The sequence below is a fragment of the Hyla sarda genome, chromosome 1 (genome assembly GCF_029499605.1).
Source record: "Hyla sarda isolate aHylSar1 chromosome 1, aHylSar1.hap1, whole genome shotgun sequence".
Classification (NCBI taxonomy): Eukaryota; Metazoa; Chordata; class Amphibia; order Anura; family Hylidae; genus Hyla; species Hyla sarda.
The window spans coordinates 499,000,868-499,022,397 of NC_079189.1; the positions used below are offsets into that span (position 1 = coordinate 499,000,868).

The following is a 21,530-nucleotide window of genomic DNA, read 5'->3' on the forward strand; positions in this document are numbered from 1 at the left end:
TGGGAGTTGTAGTTTTGCAGCAGGTTGGGGAACACTGCAGTAGAATGTAAGGTTAGAGAGGACAGCTGAATGGAGGATATTAGCAGGAAGACATTGGGAGTTGTAGTTTTGCAGCAGGTTGGGGAACACTGCAGTAGAATGTAAGGTTAGAGAGGACAGCTGAATGGAGGATATTAGCAGGAAGACATTGGGAGTTGTAGTTTTGCACCAGGTTGGGGAACACTGCAGTAGAATGTAAGGTTAGAGAGGACAGCTGAATGGAGGATATTAGCAGGAAGACATTGGGAGTTGTAGTTTTGCAGCAGGTTGGGGAACACTGCAGTAGAATGTAAGGTTAGAGAGGACAGCTGAATGGAGGATATTAGCAGGAAGACATTGGGAGTTGTAGTCTTGCACCAGGTTGGGGAACACTGCAGTAGAATGTAAGGTTAGAGAGGACAGCTGAATGGAGGATATTAGTAGGAAGACATTGGGAGTTGTAGTTTTGCACCAGGTTGGGGAACTATGCAGTAGAATGTAAGGTTACAGAGAGGACAGCTGAATGGAGGATATTAGCAGGAAGACATTGGGAGTTGTAGTTTTGCAGCAGGTTGGGGAACACTGCAGTAGAATGTAAGGTTAGAGAGGACAGCTGAATGGAGGATATTAGCAGGAAGACATTGGGAGATTTTAGTTTTGCAGCAGGTTGGGGAACACTACAGTAGAATGTAAGGTTACAGAGAGGACAGCTGAATGGAGGATATTAGCAGGAAGACATTGGGAGTTGTAGTTTTGCACCAGGTTGGGGAACTATGCAGTAGAATGTAAGGTTACAGAGAGGACAGCTGAATGGAGGATATTAGTAGGAAGACATTGGGAGTTGTAGTTTTGCACCAGGTTGGGGAACACTGCAGTAGAATGTAAGGTTACAGAGAGGACAGCTGAATGGAGGATATTAGTAGGAAGACATTGGGAGTTGTAGTTTTGCACCAGGTTGGGGAACACTGCAGTAGAATGTAAGGTTAGAGAGGACAGCTGAATGGAGGATATTAGTAGGAAGACATTGGGAGTTGTAGTTTTGCACCAGGTTGGGGAACTATGCAGTAGAATGTAAGGTTACAGAGAGGACAGCTGAATGGAGGATATTAGTAGGAAGACATTGGGAGTTGTAGTTTTGCAGCAGGTTGGGGAACACTGCAGTAGAATGTAAGGTTAGAGAGGACAGCTGAATGGAGGATATTAGCAGGAAGACATTGGGAGTTGTAGTTTTGCAGCAGGTTGGGGGACACTGCAGTAGAATGTAAGGTTACAGCTGAAGGGGTTACTGTTAGGAAGACATCTTCCCTGTCTTCACACGACACCTCTCCATCTTTGTGGGGTATTGTATAAGCTCCTATGTAATCTCTAGTTATTTTCTCAGCCTGTATACACGTCTCCTATCTCCCATAGAGGACAGTGAGGGATGTGACAGCCTCCTCCATGCACCATTCCCCTCCTCACCACAGACATGCTCAAAAAAGGGCAGGAGGCAGCGGCGGGGCTTATGGCGGCAGCACGTCCCTGTCCTGGTTGCCTCACACGACCTCTGCTGCAGGTTTCTGATTACAGTATGCCCCCTCCCTCGCCTGGCACTCCGCCACGTCTGTGCAGCAGCCTGGCGAAGGTTCATGCCCGGGCTCCTGACCAATGTCTCCGCGGAGAACATGGAGCAGGAGGGACCCTGATAAGTGACGCTCCCAGGCGCCAATCCCCTGTCCGCACAGACTGGAGGGGCTGCTCCCTGTCTGCAGAATGGGGATCATACGAGGTCTGAGCTCCTCCAGAGGAGGGGGGATCGTGCACCCCACCCGCAGCACACGGAGGAGGAGCTGCGCCCCGGGAAGGGACGGCCTGCAGGCGGCGCCAGTGCGCATCATTGGCTGCGAGGCTCTGGCTTGCAGACAGGGGGGGAGACTTGGAGTTGCAGATTATTGCAGACTAAGCAGTCTGGCTCTGCAACAGCAGCGGCACAAGCACCGGGAAGCCGGCCAGGCAGCACCCGGATCGGCTCATTAATAGACAGCCGGCGGCGGGGAGAGGCTCTTCTTAGTAGTCCTCCCGTACAGCGGCAGCATGCCCCCGGTGCGGCCACCTCTCTGCTAACTATGTATAAGTGAGGACTGAGCGGAGCCGTCTGCCTGTGAGTATCCTCCGGTGCCACGAGAAGAAAGCCGTTACCGGCTGCAGAAGAGCAGGATGACGTCACCCCCGGCTCCCTGGGCTGACAACTATTTATACTTTCTATGCCAGTCTTTCCCAACCAGGGTGCCTCCAGCTGTTGCAAAACTACAACTCCCAGCATCCCCGGACAGCCAACGGCTGTCCGGGCATGCTGGGAGTTGTAGTTTTGCAACAGCTGGAGGCACCCTGGTTGGGAAACACTGTTGGCTCTATAGACACATCTGCCTATACATTTCAATGAGTGCTGGGTTATTCATTTCATTCATTTACTATAATGCATGCATTGCAGCTATTGATTATATATATATATATATATATATATATATATATATATATATATATATATATATAATATATATATATATATATATCAAACTCTCTTATCTCTATCTATCTATCTATATATATATATATATATATATATATGCAAACTATGGATGACAGATTAGATTGCATGTGGCAGGGTTAGCAATAGAGAACTACTTTACACCCCCTATAAGCTTCCCGATGCCCCATAGATTAATTATAACCTGGAATGAAAGTTTGATGATTGACAAGAATTGATCCTTATACAGAATCGGTGATAATGGGTTAAATGCTGACAACATCCCTTATAATAGCTTTGCATTGCCTAAAATAACCTCCGGTGTCAGGCTCTGAATGGGGGACAGGGCTATTGTTCTGCCATACACAGCACATAGGTAACAGGGGGGGGGGGAGGTTGAGGGGGGATTGTGGTTTTTGGCTGATCCAGTCTGAATCGCTGGGTGCACTTCAAAGTTGTGGATGAGTCTATTAATAGAGCGGCTCCGCAGGGATGTGCTGCCAATGGTTGGTTGGGGGGGGGGGGGGGTGCCGGTGCCGGCATCCAAGACTCATCCTAGAACAGTCTTATTTCTGTGCACCTTCAATATGAAAAATACAATGTCATCATTGATTGATACATGTATGTAATCCTGGTATATTGGTCACGTGCAGATTAGTCGTGGATTTATAAGATGTATTCGGACTCGGAATAATACACACTACTTACATGTATTCCTTTTTATTTCTGCAGGTTGTTCTCCTTGTGGTCACGGCCACAATGCAGCCTCCACACCGCTGCCAGGTTGTCAGAGTGGTAAGATCGCTTAGACATAAATCTATTGTTTTATTAAATGATGATGATGAATAAACAAGGGATTTTATAGATGTATACCACTTCGCCACATTTCCCACATTCAGCTTCCCTATTTGGTCTTGCCTTCTCATACATAATGTTTTCTAGCTCCTCCTCCTGGTGCTGGTTCCTTTAGGGACAAAAGCCGCTTGCAGTCTTCACTCGTCGTGATGCAATGTTTATTTTCTGAACACAAAGATGAATAGGGAAGAATATAATAACATCGCTTGTCATTCTTTCAGAATTAGGTCAACGGTGCAGAATGAAAGAGGTATGTTTTTATTAGATGTACTACACGCACAATGGAATTCCCTAAGTAATTCAACACTTGACTTCTAACCTAGTTCTGAAATGCATACACAGCAAAAAATGCGTTGGCTGTATTACGGCGGTTTTGTAAGTGAATTTCTGCCTGTTACATGAAGTGCACCCAATCCTATATCCAAATGATTTAATATGGACATTGTTTGCTCCACTTTTAAAGTGTACCTGTGCATTCAAAATAAGTATTTTTTTTTTCCAGATTAACCCTTCAGAGTTTTGACATGTTGATTTTAGTGCTCTCATGCTGGGATTGGGCCCCTGAGAATCCCTCACCATGGGGCACAAATACACTGCTCAAAAAAATAAAGGGAACACTAAGATAACACATCCTAGATCTGAATGAATGAACTAATCATATGAAATACTTTCATCTTTACATAGCTGAATGTGCTGACAACAAAATCACACAAAAATTATCAATGGAAATCACATTTATTAACCCATGGAGGTCTGGATATGGAGTCTCACTCAAAATCAAAGTGGAAAACCACACTACAGGCTGATCCAACTTTGATGTAATTAGGGATAAACCGATATCGATTTTTATTTTTTTTAAAGGCTGATACCGATAATCTGTCACCTTTCAGGCCGATAACTTATACCGGAGTATCGGCTATTTCAAACACCACCGACACCCCCCCCCCCCCCAACCGACGGGGCAGAGGCAGTTGCAGATCAATGATCTAAAGTGGGCGCTTTAAATCAATGAACTGCAGCGGCTTTTGCCGGGCCAGAGGCCGCCGACGCGCGCTTCGCTCCCCCTGTCTGTCCTGGGGTCCTGAATCTATACACCACAGTTGCCCCATCGACTTCCCCCCCCGATCCTCTGCCCACATACCACCGCCACCCCATCGCCTCCCCCCCCCCCCCCATCCCCGGTGTTATAATTACCTGTTCCTGAGGTCCGCGATCCTTCTGATTCCATCGGCATCCTGCTCTCTCACTGTGCGCACTGACGGTGACGCCGCGTTGGGGACGTCACCCTTCATTACGTAGCGCACAGCAACAGCGCAGGAGCCAGAAGTATCGCGTACCTCGGGAACAGGTAATTATAACACTGGCGATGAGGCGGCGGCGGTATGTGGGCAGAGGATGGGGGGGGGGGAGGCGATGGGGCGGTGGCAGTATGTGGGCAGAGGATGGGGGGAGGCAATGGGGCAGCGGCGGTATGTGGCCAGAGGATGGGGGGAGGCAATGGAGCAGCGGCGGCAGTGATATGTGGCCAGAGGATGGGGGAAGGCAATGGGGCAGCGGTATGTGGGCAGAGGATGGTGGGAGGCAATGGGGCAGCGGTGGCGACGGTCGTCTCTGGCCGGGGGCAGGGCATTATCGTCAAGTTAATTACCAATAATGTCCAAAATTGCGATTATCGGCCAAACCGATAATCGGTCGATCCCTAGATGTAATGTCTTTGACCAGGCCTATTTTGGCCTTAAAGGGGTACTCCCGTGGAAAACTTTTTTTTTTTTTTTTTTTTATATTCAACTGGTGCCAGAAAGTTAAACAGATTTGTAAAACACTTCTATTAAAAAAATCTTAATGCTTCCAGTACTTTTTTGGGGCTTTATACTAAAGAGAAATCCAAAAAAAGAAATGCATTTCCTCTGATGTCATGACCACAGTGCTCTCTGCTGACCTCTGCTGTCCATATTAGGAACTGTCCAGCACAGGAGAAAATCCCCATAGCAAATATATGCGGGCCAGTCTATAGCATCAATGCCTTCCTCTTGCAGGAACTGCTGACACACTCCAGCCACATGAGGTCTAGCATTGTCTTGCATTAGGAGGAACCAAGGGCCAACCGCACCAGCATATGATCTCACAAGGGGTCTGAGGATCTCATCTTGGTACCTAATGGCAGTCAGGCTACCTCTGGCAAGCACATGGATGGCTGTGCGGCCCCCCAAAGAAATGCCACCCCACACCATTACTGACCCACCGCCAAACAGGTCATGCTGGAGGATGGAGACAGCAGAAGGTACTCCACGGCGTCACCAGACTCTGTCACATGTGCTCAGTGTGAACCTGCCTTCATCTGTGAAGAGCACAGGGCACCAGTGGCGAATTTGCCATCTTGGTGTTCTCTGGCAAATGCCAAATGTCCTGCACGGTGTTGGGCTGTAGCACAACCCCCACCTGTGGACGTCAGGCCCTCATACCACCCTCATGGAGTCTGTTTCTGACTGTTTGAGTGAATACATGCACATTTGTAGCCTGCTGGAGGTCATTTTGCAGGGCTCTGGCAGTGCTCCTCTTTGTACAAAGGTGGAGGCAGCGGTCCTGCTGTTGGGTTGTTGCCCTCCTATGGCCTCCTCCATGTCTCCTTATGTACTGGCCTGTCTCCTGGTAGCGCCTCCATGCTCTGGACACTATGCTGACAGACACAGCAAACCTTCTTGCCACAGCTCGCATTGATGTGCCATCCTGGATGAGCTGCACTACTTGAGCCACTTGTGTGGGTTGTAGACTCCGTCTCATGCTACCACTAGAGTGAAAGTACCGCCAGTATTCAAAAGTGAGCAAAACATCAGCCAGGAAGCATAGGAGCTGAGAAGTGGTCTGTGGTCACCACCTGCAGAACACCTCCTTTATTGGGGTGTCTTGCTAATTGCCTATAATTTCCACCTGTTGTCTGTTCCATTTAAACAACAGCATGTGAAATTGTCAATCAGTGTTGCTTCCTGAGTGGACAGTGTGATTTCACAGAAGTGTGATTGACTTGGAGTTACATTGTGTTTTTTAAGTGTTCCCTTTATTTTTTTTGAGCAGTGTATTTCTCATTCTCTCCCATTTGAGGAAAGGGGACCATAGCTGGGCTGTTAGTCAGTAGTACTCACACAGAGGTTTTCACTCCTACTTTTCTGGACAATCAAAGGACAGCACTTACTACTCTCTGCAATGCTGTTACATAGTGCTGGTAAAAGTGCAGTGGACTCGACAAACTGATATTGAGCAGCGAGATGATTTACAGTATACTACTACACATGGCAAGGAGAAGGGGTTATTAATACAGTGGGTTTGCAAGGTGCCATGTTAGCAAAAAGGAAAGAAACAACACAGCAAAGGAAGGTGTTACACTAATCACTAAACTACTGATGATGATTATAATAATGATGTTGACAAGCCTGAAGACTAAATTGATGGGGAGATTACATTAAGGAGGTTGTACGGTGTATGTACAATAGTAGGATCACTGATATTCACATATTGAACCGCTTCTTAGAACGTTATAGGGGGGTAAGAGGTATCCATGATTTTTCTTTCAGGGACCTTGAGGATTCTTTGGAGAAGGCAGACAGGCTCACAGATTATAGATATGCAGCCCAAACTCTTCTTTTCTGCACATAGTGCTACCCGCATCCTGTGTTCTGCCTTGGTCTCTGTTACTAGAGACAGATTTCCCATAGCAGACACTGCACAGTGAGTGGTGTACGGAGAAGTGAGACACCTAGTGGCTAATTTCAAACTTTTCTCTGCAGTAAGGAGTAATTTTTTGTAAATGTGACTCAAAAATATGTTAGAAATCACAGGCTATTACATGGAGGGAAGTTGTTTGAAACGACAGGATAGTGACCATTTAAATGTTGAAATGTAAAGAAAATTACATAATCATGCATGCTATTATCTGAAATATTCCTTTTATAAAGGGTTATTCCTTTTTTCATTAATTTCAAGCATGTCCACATGATAGATGTGAAACCCATACCTGTGTCGACCAGGTGTCCTGACACCCACCCAGCATAGTGAGCTGTTAAGCATGGCAGCTCAGTTGAGAATTCAAGGTGGTGTGGAAACACGCTGGCAGATCTATCCATTGACTTCAGCTGTGCCATTGTGGTGTCACAAGCTTTATATGTCCATGTAGCTGCTGAAAAGCAGATCTCTGAGCTGCTGTTCACATAGCAGTAACTCTGGCTAAATGGCTGTCGAGGCAATAGTTGCAGGGACAGCACTTTTTTCATTCAAAAATATACACATTTTTAACCAATTTATATTATAAATATACATATAATGGTATTATCTACATTATATAAAAAAAATTTACTTACAACAGGTACACTCTATTTCCTAATATGCAGATTTCTCTTTCTGAGCAAGGAATGTGGCATCAGGCTGTTTGAACAAACTATTCCCCTCCCCTCCAGTCAGAAATCGCCTCCTATTTCAGGTGTATGCATTTCAACATAATTCTTCAGTCTACATGACATGCATGCCATTGCCCATGTGAGCGTTACATAGTTAGTATGGTTGAAAAAAGACATACGTCCATCATGCCATTGCCCATGTGAGCGTTCTTCTTGTAATCCAGAGTGCAGGCGCCGATAAATACTAGGTACACCCAGAAGTCAGGTGCGATGCAGCGTCTGCTCTATGCATTATAAGCAGAATGGACATGTGGGCAATGGCATCATGCACATGTGAGAGTAAAGTTGAGATGCATAATTGTGACGTACAGGGCAATTTTGGCCAGAGCGGCAGTGAAATGGGTTGCTAAAACAGCCGAACACAGCCTTAATTGCTCAGAAACAGATATTTTGCATATGAGGAAAATAAAGCTTACATAGGAAGGGCTCCACAGATTTTACCATGTAAAAAGTGTTTTAGTCGGCAACACTCACACTATTAACCTGTGTAAGCAGTCTAGTGCAGGTGATGCTGTTGTCAGTTTCCCTTTAACCCAGAAAAAAAACTCTAAAACCTTGTCCTCTAGGTGTCTCTTTTCCCTGCAAATTGCTGTCTACTGATTGTTGTTAGGCTTAGTCTGTCTTTAGTTAGAGAGACAGCTAGACAGAACATAGGAAGAAGGGGTGGAGCTTAGCTAGTGCTATGTGTATGAGAGAGCCTGTAAAGCTGTGTACCTGCACTCTAGGAGCCTCCCTGCCTTCTCACTGAATTCACACTGTTTATAAAAGATAAATGAAGACTATGTCCAGTGTGTTGCCTCCTGAATGTAATCCTTCTTTCTTTTAGTCTGGAAGTTTAGTCTGGAGGTTCATTATCATCATCAGCAGTTCAATGCTCAACAACAGCAGTGAGAGCACCAAAATGACCCTATCACCACTCTAAAGGGTTATTGCAATGAGGTTTGCCATCGTTATCATCATCAGCAGTTCAGTGCTTAGTGTAACTCCTTCCTTGCTGTGCTTCTGTTATTTCATTCCTTTCTAACATATCACATTGCAAAACAAGTGCCTCCAAAATCCATCTATAGTAATGTACTGTAAAGTGCCAGTCTGTTAAGTTCAATGCCGTTTTATTAACACTATGGGGAGGATTTAAACCCTGTGTAGAGAGAGAGTGGTGCAGTTGCCCATAGCAACCAATCAGATGGCATATTTCAATTCAAAATGGCCTCTGAAAAATGTCATGGCATAGTGGGGTGGTGTGGGTGCTGTGATGGGATTGGCCAGTCAATCACAGGGGCTCAACAACAGCAGTGAGAGCACCAAAATGACCCTATCACCACTCTAAAGTAATTGCAACAAATTTAAGCATTATGAAAATGGAATGCTCAGGTACTATTGTGATGCATATGAGCACATCTATCGAAGTAGCCAATTGATTGACCACAGGTGCCTGGCACATTTTATCTGGTAATGTCTGCAGGGCAGAGGGAGAAATTAAATTCCTTGGGTTGTTATTGGATTGCTCCAGATTGTTGGAGTGATTTTAGTAATATGAAGTAACTCCTGATAACAGAATTCCAGTACATAATAATTCAAGTTGGAGCCTGGAGTTTATCTCCCTTTCATGCTGTGTACTGATCTTGGAAGTTGTCCAATATTACAGTAAAACTGACTAAATACTCCCCCCCCATTGTACATAAACATATGTAATTAAGAGATCTAGATACTTACATTTTTTTTACTTTTTCATCACATGGCCTGAGACAGTGCACAGAAGGTTTGGTGCTGAATTTCTCATTTGTCTGTCTATGAATTAAGCTTTAGCCACATTTTGAACTTTGAAGGGCTTTCTAAGTCTTGAAAAAGAAAACTTTTAATCCTCTTGTTTTAATCTTGAAAACATATAATCCCTTGAGACTTTTATCAAAGTACTTAAATGTAGATAAATTAGTTTTTGTGACTTTTTTTTAAATGTTCAGGTAAATGTTCAGAGTTCATCCCCGTGTCTCTGTATTTTAGAATACATTATAATTTTTCTCAGTTTATACAATTTCACCTCACACAGAATGTACATATTTGTATCAGCAATTCACCAACATGAAGTTCTGCAGCAGCTGAAGCTATATATTGTATACTGAAAAAAGGGGAGCTCTGGGATAGTAGATTTTGCAGCAGCAATGACACATCTCCTGCAAAACCTCTTTTAAACTAGGGATCAACCAATTATCGGTTTGGCCGATATTCACGATTTTGGACATTATCGGTATCGGCAATTACCTTGCCGATATGCCAATAATGCCCGCCCGCCCCGCTCCCCAGCCAGAGACAACTGCTGCCCCATTGCCTCCCCCATCCCCAGTTTTATAATTACCTGTTCCCGGGGTCCGCGCTACTTCTGGCTCCTGCGGCGTCCTGCACTGTTGCTGTGCGCTGCGCAATGACGAGTGACGTCCTCAACGCGACGTCACCGTCGGTGCGCACCGTGTGATAGCTCAGGACACCTCCGGAGCCAGAAGTAGCGCGGACCCAGGGAACAGATAATTATAATACCAGGGATGGGGGAGGCAATAGGGAAGTGGCGGTAGTTGGACTTAGGACCGGCAGGGAGAGATAAGCGGGCGGCGGCGGTGGTCTCTGGCCAGAGGATAGGCATGGGTGGGCAGCGGTGGTGGTGGTTGGACTAGGGACCCAGGACAGGCGGGGAGAGAAGCGGGTGGTGGCGGCTGTCTCTGGTCCCGCAAAAGCCGCTGCAGTTCATTGATTTTAAGCACCCGCTTTAAATCATTGATCTGCCGAGGCTTCTGCGGGGGGTGGGGGGTTTCGGAGGGAAATAGCTGATAACTTATACCGGAATATCGGTATAAGTTATCAACTATCGGCCTCAAAGTTCACAGATTATCGGTATTGGCCCTAAAAAATCAATATCGGTCAATCCCTATCTTAAACCCTTAAGGACCAAGCCTATTTTCACCTTAAAGGGGTACTCCCCCCTAGCATCTTATCCCCTATCCAAAGGATAGGGGATAAGATGTCAGATTGCAGGGCTCACGCCGCTGGGGACTTCCGGGATCTCCGCTGCAGCGCCCCGCTATCATTCCTGCACAGAGCAAACTCGCTCTGTGCGTAATCACCGGTGATACAGGGGCCGGAGCATCTGTACATCACAGCTCTGTCCCCTCATGACGTCACGACCACCCCCGCAATACAAGTCTATGGGAGGGGGCATGGCGGCCATCATGCCCCTCCCATAAACTTTTATTGAGGGGGAGGGCCGTGACGTCACGATGGGGCGGAGCCGTGACTTCACGATGCTCCAGCCCCATTATCGCCGGTCATTACGCACAGAGCGAGTTTGCTCTGTGCAGTAATGATAGCGGGGCACTGCAGCGGAAATCCCGGGGGTCCCCAGCGGTGGGACTCCCGCGATCTGACATCTTGTCAGATGCTAGGGGTGGAGAACCCCTTTAAGGACTCGAGCATTTTTTTGCTCATCTGACCACTGTTACTTTAAGCATTATTAACTCTGGGATGCTTTTACTTTTCATTTTGATTCCGATATTGTTTTTTTGACATAGTATACTTTGTTAGTGGTAAGTTGATATTTGCATCATTTCTTGGTGAAAAATTCCAAAATTTGATGAAAAATTCCAAAATTTTGCCTTTTGTTTACTTTGAAACTCTCTGCTTATAAGGAAAATGGACATCCCAAATTGTATATATTGATTCACTTATGCAATATGTCTACTTTATGTTTACATCATAAAGTTGACATGTTTTTACTTTTGGAAGACATCAAAGGGGTTTAATTTTTAGCAGAAATTTTTCAATTTTTCCCAAAATTTTCTAAATCTGACTTTTTCAGGGACCAGGTCAGTTTTGAATTGGATTTGAAGGGCCTTCATATTAGATATACCCCATAAATGAACCATTATAAAAACTGCATTCCTCAGAGTATTCAAAATGACATTCAGAAAGTGTGTTAACCCTTTAAGTGTTTCACAGGTATAGCAGCAAAGTAAAGGAGAAAATTCTAAATCTTCATTTATTTTTTTAAACTTGCATGTACTTGTAGACCCAGTAGACAGGGCTCAGAAGAGAAGGTGCACCATTGGGCTTTTGGAGAGAGAATGTGTCTGGAATTGAAGGCCATGTGCGTTTACAAAGCCCCCATGGTGCCAGAACAGTGGCCCCCACCTGTGACCCCATTTTGGAAACTACACCCCTCAAGGAGTGTAACAAGGGGTGCAGTGAGCATTTACACACCACTGGTGTCTGACAGATTTTCTGAACAGTGGTCCATAAAAATGAAAAATTTTATTTTTCATTTTCACATCCAACTTTAACGGAAATTCTTCAAACACCTGAGTGGTGTTAAGACTCACTATACCCCTTGTTAAGTTCCGTGAGGGCTGTAGTTTCCAAAATGGGGTCACATTTTTTTTTTGTTTTTTTGCGTTTGTCAGAACCGCTGTAACGATCAGCCACCCCTGTGCAAATCACCTCAAATCTACATGGTGCTCTCACTCCTGAGCCTTGTTGTGCACCCGCAGAGCATTTTACATCCACATACGGGGTATTTCCTTACTCGGGAGAAATTGTGTTACAAATTTTGAGGGTCTTTTCCTTTTACCTCTTATGGGGCAGTATGTATGGGGCAAGAACCTGCTTGTTAGTGTAAAATATAAAAAAAAATTTACAGTAACATGCTAGAGTAGACCCCTACTTTACCTTTTCATTAGGGGTAAAAGGAGAAAAAGCCCCCAAAGTTTGTTAGGCAATTTCTCCCGAGTATGTAGCCTTAAACGATTGCCTTGAAATACGACAGAGCTCCGAAGTGAGAGAGTGCCATGCACATTTGAGGCCTAACTTAGGGATTTGCATAGGGACGGACCCGGATGCAGGAATTAGACTTGCCTCCGATACTACAATTACCCTACGGCAGTGTTTCCCAAACAGGGTGCCTCCAGCTGTTTCAAAACTCCCAGCATGCCTGGACAGTCTGGCTGTCCGGCAATACTGGGAGTTGTTGTTTTGCAACAGCTGGAAGGTCCGTTTTGGAAACAGTGCTGTGCCAGATGTTTTTCATTTTTATTGGGGGGGGGGGGGGGAGAGGACTGTATAGGGGTATATGTAGTGTTACCCTTTATTTTGTGTAGGTGTAGTGTTTAAGGTACATTCACATGGGTGGGGGTTTACAGCAAGTTTCCTGCTGGGAGTTTGAGCTGCAGCAGAGAATTTGCAGCATCTCAAACTTACAGCAAGAAACTCACTGTAAACCCCCCGCCCGTATGAATGTACACTGTACATTCACATTGGTGTGTGTGTGTGGGGTGGGGGGGGGGGGGGTGCAAACCAAGCTGTTGAAAAACCACAACTCCCAGCATGCTCTTTGGCTGTCCGTCCATGCTGGGAGTTGTAGTTTTGCAAGCCACACTGGTTGTAGTTTTGCAAGCCACACTGGTTGCGAAACACTGAGTTAGGTAACAAACTCAGTGTTTTGCAACCAGTGTGGCTTGCAAAACTACAACCAGTGTGGCTTGCAAAACTACAACTCCCAGCATGGACGGACAGCCAAAGAGCATGCTGGGAGTTGTGGTTTTTCAACAGCTAGAGGCAAACTACTGCATCTCCCAGCATGCCCTTTGGTAGTTTGTGCATGATGGGGGTTGTAGTTATGCAATTGCTGGAGGCACACTTTTTCACAGAAAAAATGTGCCTCCAGCTGTTGCATAACTACAACCCCCAGCATGCACAAACTACCAAAGGGCATGCTGGGAGATGCAGTAGTGTGCCTCTAGCTGTTGTATAACTACAACTCCCAGCATGCCCTTCTGCTCTCTGTGCATGCTGGGGGTTGTATAACTCCCAGCATGCCCTTTTGTGCATGCTGGGAGTTGTTGCTAAGCAACAGCAGGAGGCCAGCCTTACCTCCTGCTGCTGCTCTGGGATCGGGAGCCCCCACTTCAGGTACATACTCCCAGCACCCGGAGTAGGGGTGGAGCGTGTGCCGTTAGGGACACCCCCACAGCAGGCGTCCTGATTCTGCGTTTGTTACCGGACGACAAATCGGGACAATCGAGAGGTGCCACTCCTGCTGCTAAAGGGTGATGGGTGCTTTGTCGGACGGCACCTATCGCCCTTTTTTTCCGGGTCATTGGGGACCCGATTGTCCTGGAATCGCCGCAAATCGCCAGTCTGAATTGACATGGGGGGGGGGGTCCCAGGACCCCCCCCCCCCCCAGAGGTTTGCACGGGGTGCCTGCTGAATGATTTCAGCACGCATCCTGGTCCGGTCCCTGCCCAGCGTACGGTGGGGACCGGAATTCCCATCTAAAAAAGCCTTCAAAGTTCTGGAACATCATCCTATGGACAGATGAGACCAAGATGAACTTGTACTAGAGTGATGGGAAGAGAAGAGTATGGAGAAGGCAAGGAACATGATCCTAAGCATACACCTCATCAGTGAAGCATGGTGGTGGTAGTGTCATGGCATAGTGGGCATGTATGGCTGCCAATGGAACGGCTTCTCTTGTATTTATTGATGATTTGACTGCTGACAAAAAGCAGCAGGATGAATTCTGAAGTTTTTCGGGCAATATTATTATCTACTCATATTCAGCAAAATGCTTCAGAACTCATTGGATGGAGCTTCTCAGTGCAGATGGACAATGACCCAAAGCAAACTGCAAAAGCAACCAAAGAGTTTTTTAAGGGAAAGAAGTGGAATGTTATGCAATGGCCAAGTAAATCACCTGACCTGAATCCGATTGAGCATTTCACTTTCTGAAGACAAAACTGAAGGGAAAATGCCCCAAGAACAAGCAGGTACTGGAGACAGTTGCAGAAGAGGCCTGGCAGAGCATCACCAGGGATGAAACCCAGCAATGTCTGCTGATGTATGTGCGTTCCAGACTTCAGGCTGTAATTGACTGCAAAGGATTTGGATGTAAATGCAAATTAAAGCTAACAGTCTGCAGTTAAAGCACATCTTGTTTGTTTCATTTCAAATCCATTGTGGTGTATAGAGCCAAAAATGTTAGAATTGTGTTGATGTCCCAATATTTATGGACCTGACTGTAGCTTATTGTAAGAGATGCGATCCAATGTCACAAATCACTCATTTTTAGTCTTGTCATATATACCGTATATACTCGAGTATAAGCCGAGTTTTTCAGCACGATTTTTCGTGGTGAAAACACCCCCCTCGGCTTATACTCGATTGAACTCTCCGCACCCTAACCTCCCGCCGAGCGGAGGTGAGTACAGAACTAAAGGGGGTAGGGGTGGGGGGTCTGGATGATGTTGAAGGCCGCAGTGGTCTTAAACCTGCGGACCTCCAGATGTTTCAAAACTACAACTCCCAGCAACTCCCTGGGAGTTGTAGTTTTGAAACCTCTGGAGGTCCGCAGGTTGAAGACCACTGCAGCCTTCAACATCATCCAGACCCCCCACCCCCTTTAGTTCTGTACTCGCCTCCGCTCTGTCCGGTGGGATAGTCATTCCGGGCTGTCCATCTTCACCGGGGGGGCCTCTTCTCCGCGCTTCGGCCCCGGAATAGTCAAGTTGCCTTGACGAAGACGCACAGGGACTTTCATTAGCAACGTCCCTCTGCGCCGTCGTCAAAGCAACGCCTCTATTCTGGGCCCGAAGCGTGGAGAAGAGGCCCCCCGGTGAAGATGGACAGCCCGGAACGACTATCCCACTGGATGACCTCCCCACCGGACAGTCCTGCAGCACAGATGGCCTGGACCAGCGCACCCTAACATCCCGCCGAGCGGAGGCGAGTACAAAACTAAAGGGGGTGAGAGGGTGGGGGGGGGGCTGGATGATGTTGAAGGCCGCAGTGGTCTTCAACCTGCGGACCTCCAGAGGTTTCAAAACTACAACTCCCAGCAAGCCCAGACAGCCGATGGCTGCCCGGGCTTGCTGGGAGTTGTAGTTTTGAAACATCTGGAGGTCCACAGGTTGAAGACCACTGTATCATACATTGACAAGCGGTGATGATGAGGGGGGGGGGGGTGATGACATGTGGTGATGATGAAGGGGGGGTGTGGGATGATGACAAGGGGATGATGAAGGGGGGGTGTGGGATGATGACAAGGGGATGATGAAGCAGGGGTGTGGGATCATGACAAGGGGATGATGACAGGCGGTGATGATGAAGGGGGGATGATGATGAGGGTGTTAATGACGGGGGTCTGGATGATGACAGGGGGGATGATGTATTTCCCACCCTAGGCTTATACTTGAGTCAATAACTTTTCCTGGGATTTTGCGGGGAAATTAGGGGCCTCGGCTTATATTCGGGTCGGCTTATGATCTAGTATATATGGTAATTTTAAATGTTATATTAATAATAGATGTTAGAAATGTTATGTAAATCTTAAAATCACATGACACTGATGTTTGTAGTTATGCAAATGCAGAAAAGATGATTGAAATCATCCATAAACTGTCAGCACAGACAGACAACATCAGGCCTGGCATGCTTTAGATTATTATCATAGATTTGTCAAAATAATAAAATGAGACTGTATTCTGGGCACATACAATGTGGACTCATTTAAACTATGATTACAATTTAGACTTTCTTCATCATAAGTATATAAATACTTTGTATAATTTTTATGGTTGTGAGCCCAATTCTTATGTGCCGGATACATAATAATTACAGAAAAGAGGTCATAGTTACTGGTACAAGAGCAGATTAGGCACAGTTTCCCATTTATGATGCAGATGAGCCACAATGCTATATGAGGGTGTGTTCACACGCTATTACTAGCAGCGGAATCCTGCTGCAAATTACACTACCATTGATTTGAATGGGTCCACAAACAGTCCACAATAATGTCAGATTTGCGGACTGTCTGCGACCCATTTAAATCAATGGTAGCGTAACTCTCAGCGGGAAACTCGCTGCTAGCTACTAGCGTGTGAACGCACCCTAAGGGGAGGTTGCACAGGTTCAGAATTCTGATGAACAACCACTCGCACACCTACTATCCATGAGGGGGGTAGCTGCTTAATATTATAGTTGTACACAGATAAGTCATACACAGGGTGCTAGTTACATGATAGCGTGTGGTGCACCATGCTGGCTTATAACCTATTAGTGACGCCTATACTATTTCATCAGAAGGGCTGCCAGCATCTTATATGTGCTCCTCACATAGCACTGACACCTCGGGCTCCCCCAGCATCACAAGGCCAGATCACATCATGAAAAATATCTACGAGACATGAAAAACATGAGGTATTCATTGATATTTTGGCCAAAATACACTTTGTAGCTGAATAGGTGTGTAAACAGTGTAACCTATGTAAATGTGTAACCTGCCCTTGTGCCATTATACAGTAAGTATGGGCTCTTTTCTTATAGAGAGCAGAGGAGGATGGCATCTCCAATGCCAGTAGAGGCAGCTAATGTTGTATGAAGTAGTTGTGCTGAGTCATGGATACTTTTACTATTATTAAAGTTCATGGTTTATTTGATGTACATTCTCTGTATTATATAACCTTTATGCTATCTTTTATCAAGTCTGGCAGATAATTGTTCTTGTAACCTTGTGGTATTATTAACATAATACCAATTGTAACAAATAATGTCTTGCCTAGCAGTGTGCAGTCATTTACAAATCAGAACAAATGTACAGATGTTCTGTTCGCCTTGGAGCCTTTATTAGCGATTCCATCATATTTGACAGGAAGAATATCACAGCATAACAATGATGGACACCAGTTTAGAACCCATTACAAGTTAGCGAGGTCCAACAGGCACCACTGTTGTCCATCATGTGATTTAACTGTTAGTGTTAAATTCTTTTTGCTCCTATGATAGAACAGGAAAACAGAATTTATAGCCCCAATGTGAACAGAGCCTGACTTGTCCATTATTTACTGTTTGTGCACCTTTTACTTTATTTCATTGCTCCAATATTACTAAGCCGTTGATACGGTTAAAGGGGTATTATAGCACTTTTTTGCAAACTGTCATGCTTTTAGGCATCTACTACTGAGGAGGGGCTTCTTCTGGTCACTTTGCCATAAAGCCCAGATTGGTGGAGGCTGCATTGATGGTTGACCTTCTGGAAGTTTCTCTCATCTGCACACAGGATTTTTGGAACTCAGCCAGAGTGACCATTGGGTTCTGGTTATTCCAATTTTTTCCACTTTTTAGAAATATGAAGGCCTTCTTTACATTGAGTCCCTTTGTCGGCTCTGCGGTCTTTTCAGTTGACTATCTTTCATGCATATAGTCGATGGATGGAGTTAGCGAAATTGGGATTGGCTCTGCTCCATCCTAATTCCCTCCTCTGGAGTACTGCTCCCCCTTCTACCCCCCCCCCCCCCCCCCCCAGGTCCCTTGCTGGGCCCAATGTATGGGGAAGTCTAATCTACTTTCCTCCTCGTCTCCATTGCGCTCCTTCATTTATCATCCTGCTTTTCCCTCGGGCCTATCTTCAGGTATGGTGCGGGAGTGGGGTTCTAGGGGTCTTGATGGGATCTCCCCTCTTCTGAGCGGTGGTTCCACTACCTGCAACTTAGCCATTTTATGGCTTCCACGCTAGGTTCTACTCTGTGTCCCTGCCTACGAGTTTTGAGCGATTGTGCCGTGGTGGACCTCAGGCGAGGGGACTTCTCTATGATATCTACTCTGTCCTTCTGTCCTGTCTCTCGGGCGCTGCCCCTTCTCATCGCTATATACACCGTTGGGAGGAAGCCCTGGGTGTCACCATAACTTTCCCTCAGTGCAAATAATTTGGGAATGGGCCTTTTAAGGATTCTGTTTGCACTGCTTATAAGGAAACTCAGTTTAAACTGCTTATGGGGTGGTATTACACCCCGGAGCTTCTGAACAAATTGAATCCCACTATTCCGCCCCAATGTTGGCGCTGTAGGGTGGGTCTGGGGACTGTCTTCCACATATTCTGGTCTTGCCTGCTTATCGTAGACTTCTGGAGAATGGTGAGTCGACTGATTCAGGGAGTGTTGGGAGTTTCTGTACCCCTTGACCCATTACCCTATCTACTGCACTTGTCTTCTCAGATTTTAGCTAAGAAGCCCTTTAAGCTTTTCATGCACATTGTCCTTGCTTCTAAGACTCTCATTGCTAAGTACTGGAAAAGGACTCTCCCTCCATCTGAGGCTGACCTTGTGCCCCGCTTACAAGAGATTAATTCTCTCTGATCGCTCACGGCCTCCTTAAATAATGCTATCCCCTTATTCCTCTCTGACTGGGAAACATGGGACTGCTTTTCTGATCGACAGCCCCCCTGATTTGCTTTCTTTTCAGTTCTCCTTTTCCGTAGTTTCCCTCTTCTTGTCTTTTCGTCTTGTTTTCTTTTTGTATCATTGTGTGTTCTCTGTGTTTTTGTCTTTGTTTGTCTTTTGTGTTTTCGTTCTATAAGTATTCATATGTTTTTGTGATGGTTACTGGCAACTACCCCTCAAATTTTGTATATGTGTGCAGGATTTTTGCCATAATGGTTCCTCCTTCTGGTGGTGGGGGGGGGGGGGGGGGGGATGATTTGTATTCTGTAGCATCACTTTATTGTTGCTTAAGTACTGGATAGGTTTTTGCATTGTTGGCGTGGTTCTACTGGCTATACTTGGGCCTTTGGGGCCCTTGTGTATTTGACCTGCTGTTCTTATTTTTGTCTGTACATCTGAAAACCTTAGTAAAAATTTACAGTTAAAAAGAAATAGGAAGGTCACTGTGCTTTTGAGAACTTCCATGCAATAGAATTTTTTGAACAGTTCACCATAACTTCACCATGGCTTAGTTTGGACAGGGGTGTGTCTTTCCAAATCCTGTCTAATAAACTGAATTGACCACAGGTGACGCCAGTCAAGGTCATCAAGAGAAATGGGAGACCCTCAGAGCTAAATGGGACTGAATACTTATGTACATGTGAAATCTTATGTTATTGTCACATTCTCATTGTGAGGCCTCATTGGGAGTTCAGAATGGAGGGGGATTTTTTTTTTTTTTTTTAAGGCCACTACATAATGTGAAAAAAGCTAAAGGGTCTGAAAACCTTCGGAGTGTATTGTATGTGTCTAACTTAACCATTTCTGTTTTTCAGACAGGATAACAGATATCTACTATGAAATTGTAGTTTATTGATAACTTGTACCAGTGGGATTAACCATTTATTGCTTTCATTTAATTGCATCCGGAGTGTATTTGCACTGTGGATGCTCTGCCGGCAGTCACAGAGCTACGGCAGAGTGAGCTCCCTGCGTCTGTAGCTCTGTGTGTCTGCAAGCAACTGAAGTCACCAGCGGATACACAGACCTACGGCAGCAGCAGGAAGCTCGCTCTGCGACTGCTGGCAGCGCATTCACAGTGCCAAATAAGCTGCACATGTGCTCCTGTATAACCCTACCCTAAGACTGTATTTTCCCATTTCCTATTTCTATATAAAAAAAATAAAAAAAAGTCATAGGAGGATCAGATTACTGCTTCCATTTTGCAGAAACCTTTTTTTAAATGAAAGAAGCAATCTGATTGGTTGCTATGCGCAACTGGTCAGTTTTTCCCCTGCACAGATTTTGATAAATCTCCCCCATAAATTTTGACTGATCATAATGGTATTAATATGTAACTTCTGCATTCCTTTTTGATTAGTGTAACAGTTTGTAATAATTGTCATTACAGGTATGTCAACCACTTATGACAATCTGTGGTACTGGGGACACATGTGAAACCACATTGATAGATGGAAGAGTTCCTAAGGTAACATAAGTATATGTATGCTGTATGTTGTAGCATATTGGTTGGTTATTGGAGATATGCATCCTCTTGAAGGCTTTCTCCAAGTAGAAAGGGTTGGTTGGTTGGTTGTTGGCAACAACAATTAAATTGTACATTGTAGTCCGGAGTAGAGGACTGCATAGAGACTAAGATCCTGCAAGACCCATCAAAAAACGCACGGGCGGTCACATGCTTTACTTGTGGTTCCTGCAAATCCTGCACCACAGAGCAATCATTATACCCTGACCCTATTCTCTTTTATATGTCCTAGCAAGAATGGCCCTGAACCTAAGGTCACTTTTCACTAAAATGTATTTCACCCGACATCCGGTGCCCGGCAAAGCTCATTGGGGGTCAGACACTAGAGTCATGCTGTGTGTTGGCTCTAGTGTCTGATGTCTGGCTGCGCTCCCCTGGATTCATACCCCTGTCGTAAGTGTACCTGAGAGTGCAAATATGCCATATTAGCCCAAAATGTTTGCGGGAGCAGGCGGCATTGGACACAAAAGTTGCAGTAGTGGAACACTCACGTAGCCTGAGCAGGCAGTAATAATCTGAAATTCTTTGGGAGCAGGCAGAAGAGGGAGTAAAGAATACAGTCCGCGCAGTGCTCTAGTCTGGAGTCTCTTCTTGAAGGAAAAGTTCAGATAATCATTGTTGGTAACAGAACTTTTTTAGGGTCGGCAGGAACTATAATTATAGTGTCAAGCTTAAAGAGGTACTCCGCCCCTAGACATCTTATCCCCTCGTGATGTCACTGCCACGCCCCGCCCATAACGTCACTGCCACGCCCCCTCAATGCAAGTCTATGGGAGGGGACGTGATGTCCGTCACACCCCCTCCCATAGACTTGCATTGAGGGGGCGTGGCCGTGACATCACGAGCCTCCGCTCTGCATCGCCAGTCATCCGGGACGAAGCAAAGTTCGCTCCATCCACCGGATGTCTGGGGTGCCGCAGCCGAG

General features: G+C 45.7%; 1 long non-coding RNA gene across 1 annotated transcript in view; it reads left to right on the top strand.

Annotated features, from left to right (window-relative positions):
- The first annotated feature begins 1,851 nt into the window (after positions 1-1,851).
- The window catches only part of LOC130288969 (uncharacterized), a 30,234-nt gene continuing 10,555 nt past the window's right edge, over positions 1,852-21,530 (top strand). The window contains exons 1-3 of the long non-coding RNA XR_008847460.1: positions 1,852-2,158; positions 3,257-3,319; positions 20,471-20,548. This is a non-coding gene — a long non-coding RNA (uncharacterized LOC130288969). The remainder of the gene's footprint in view (positions 2,159-3,256; positions 3,320-20,470; positions 20,549-21,530) is intronic.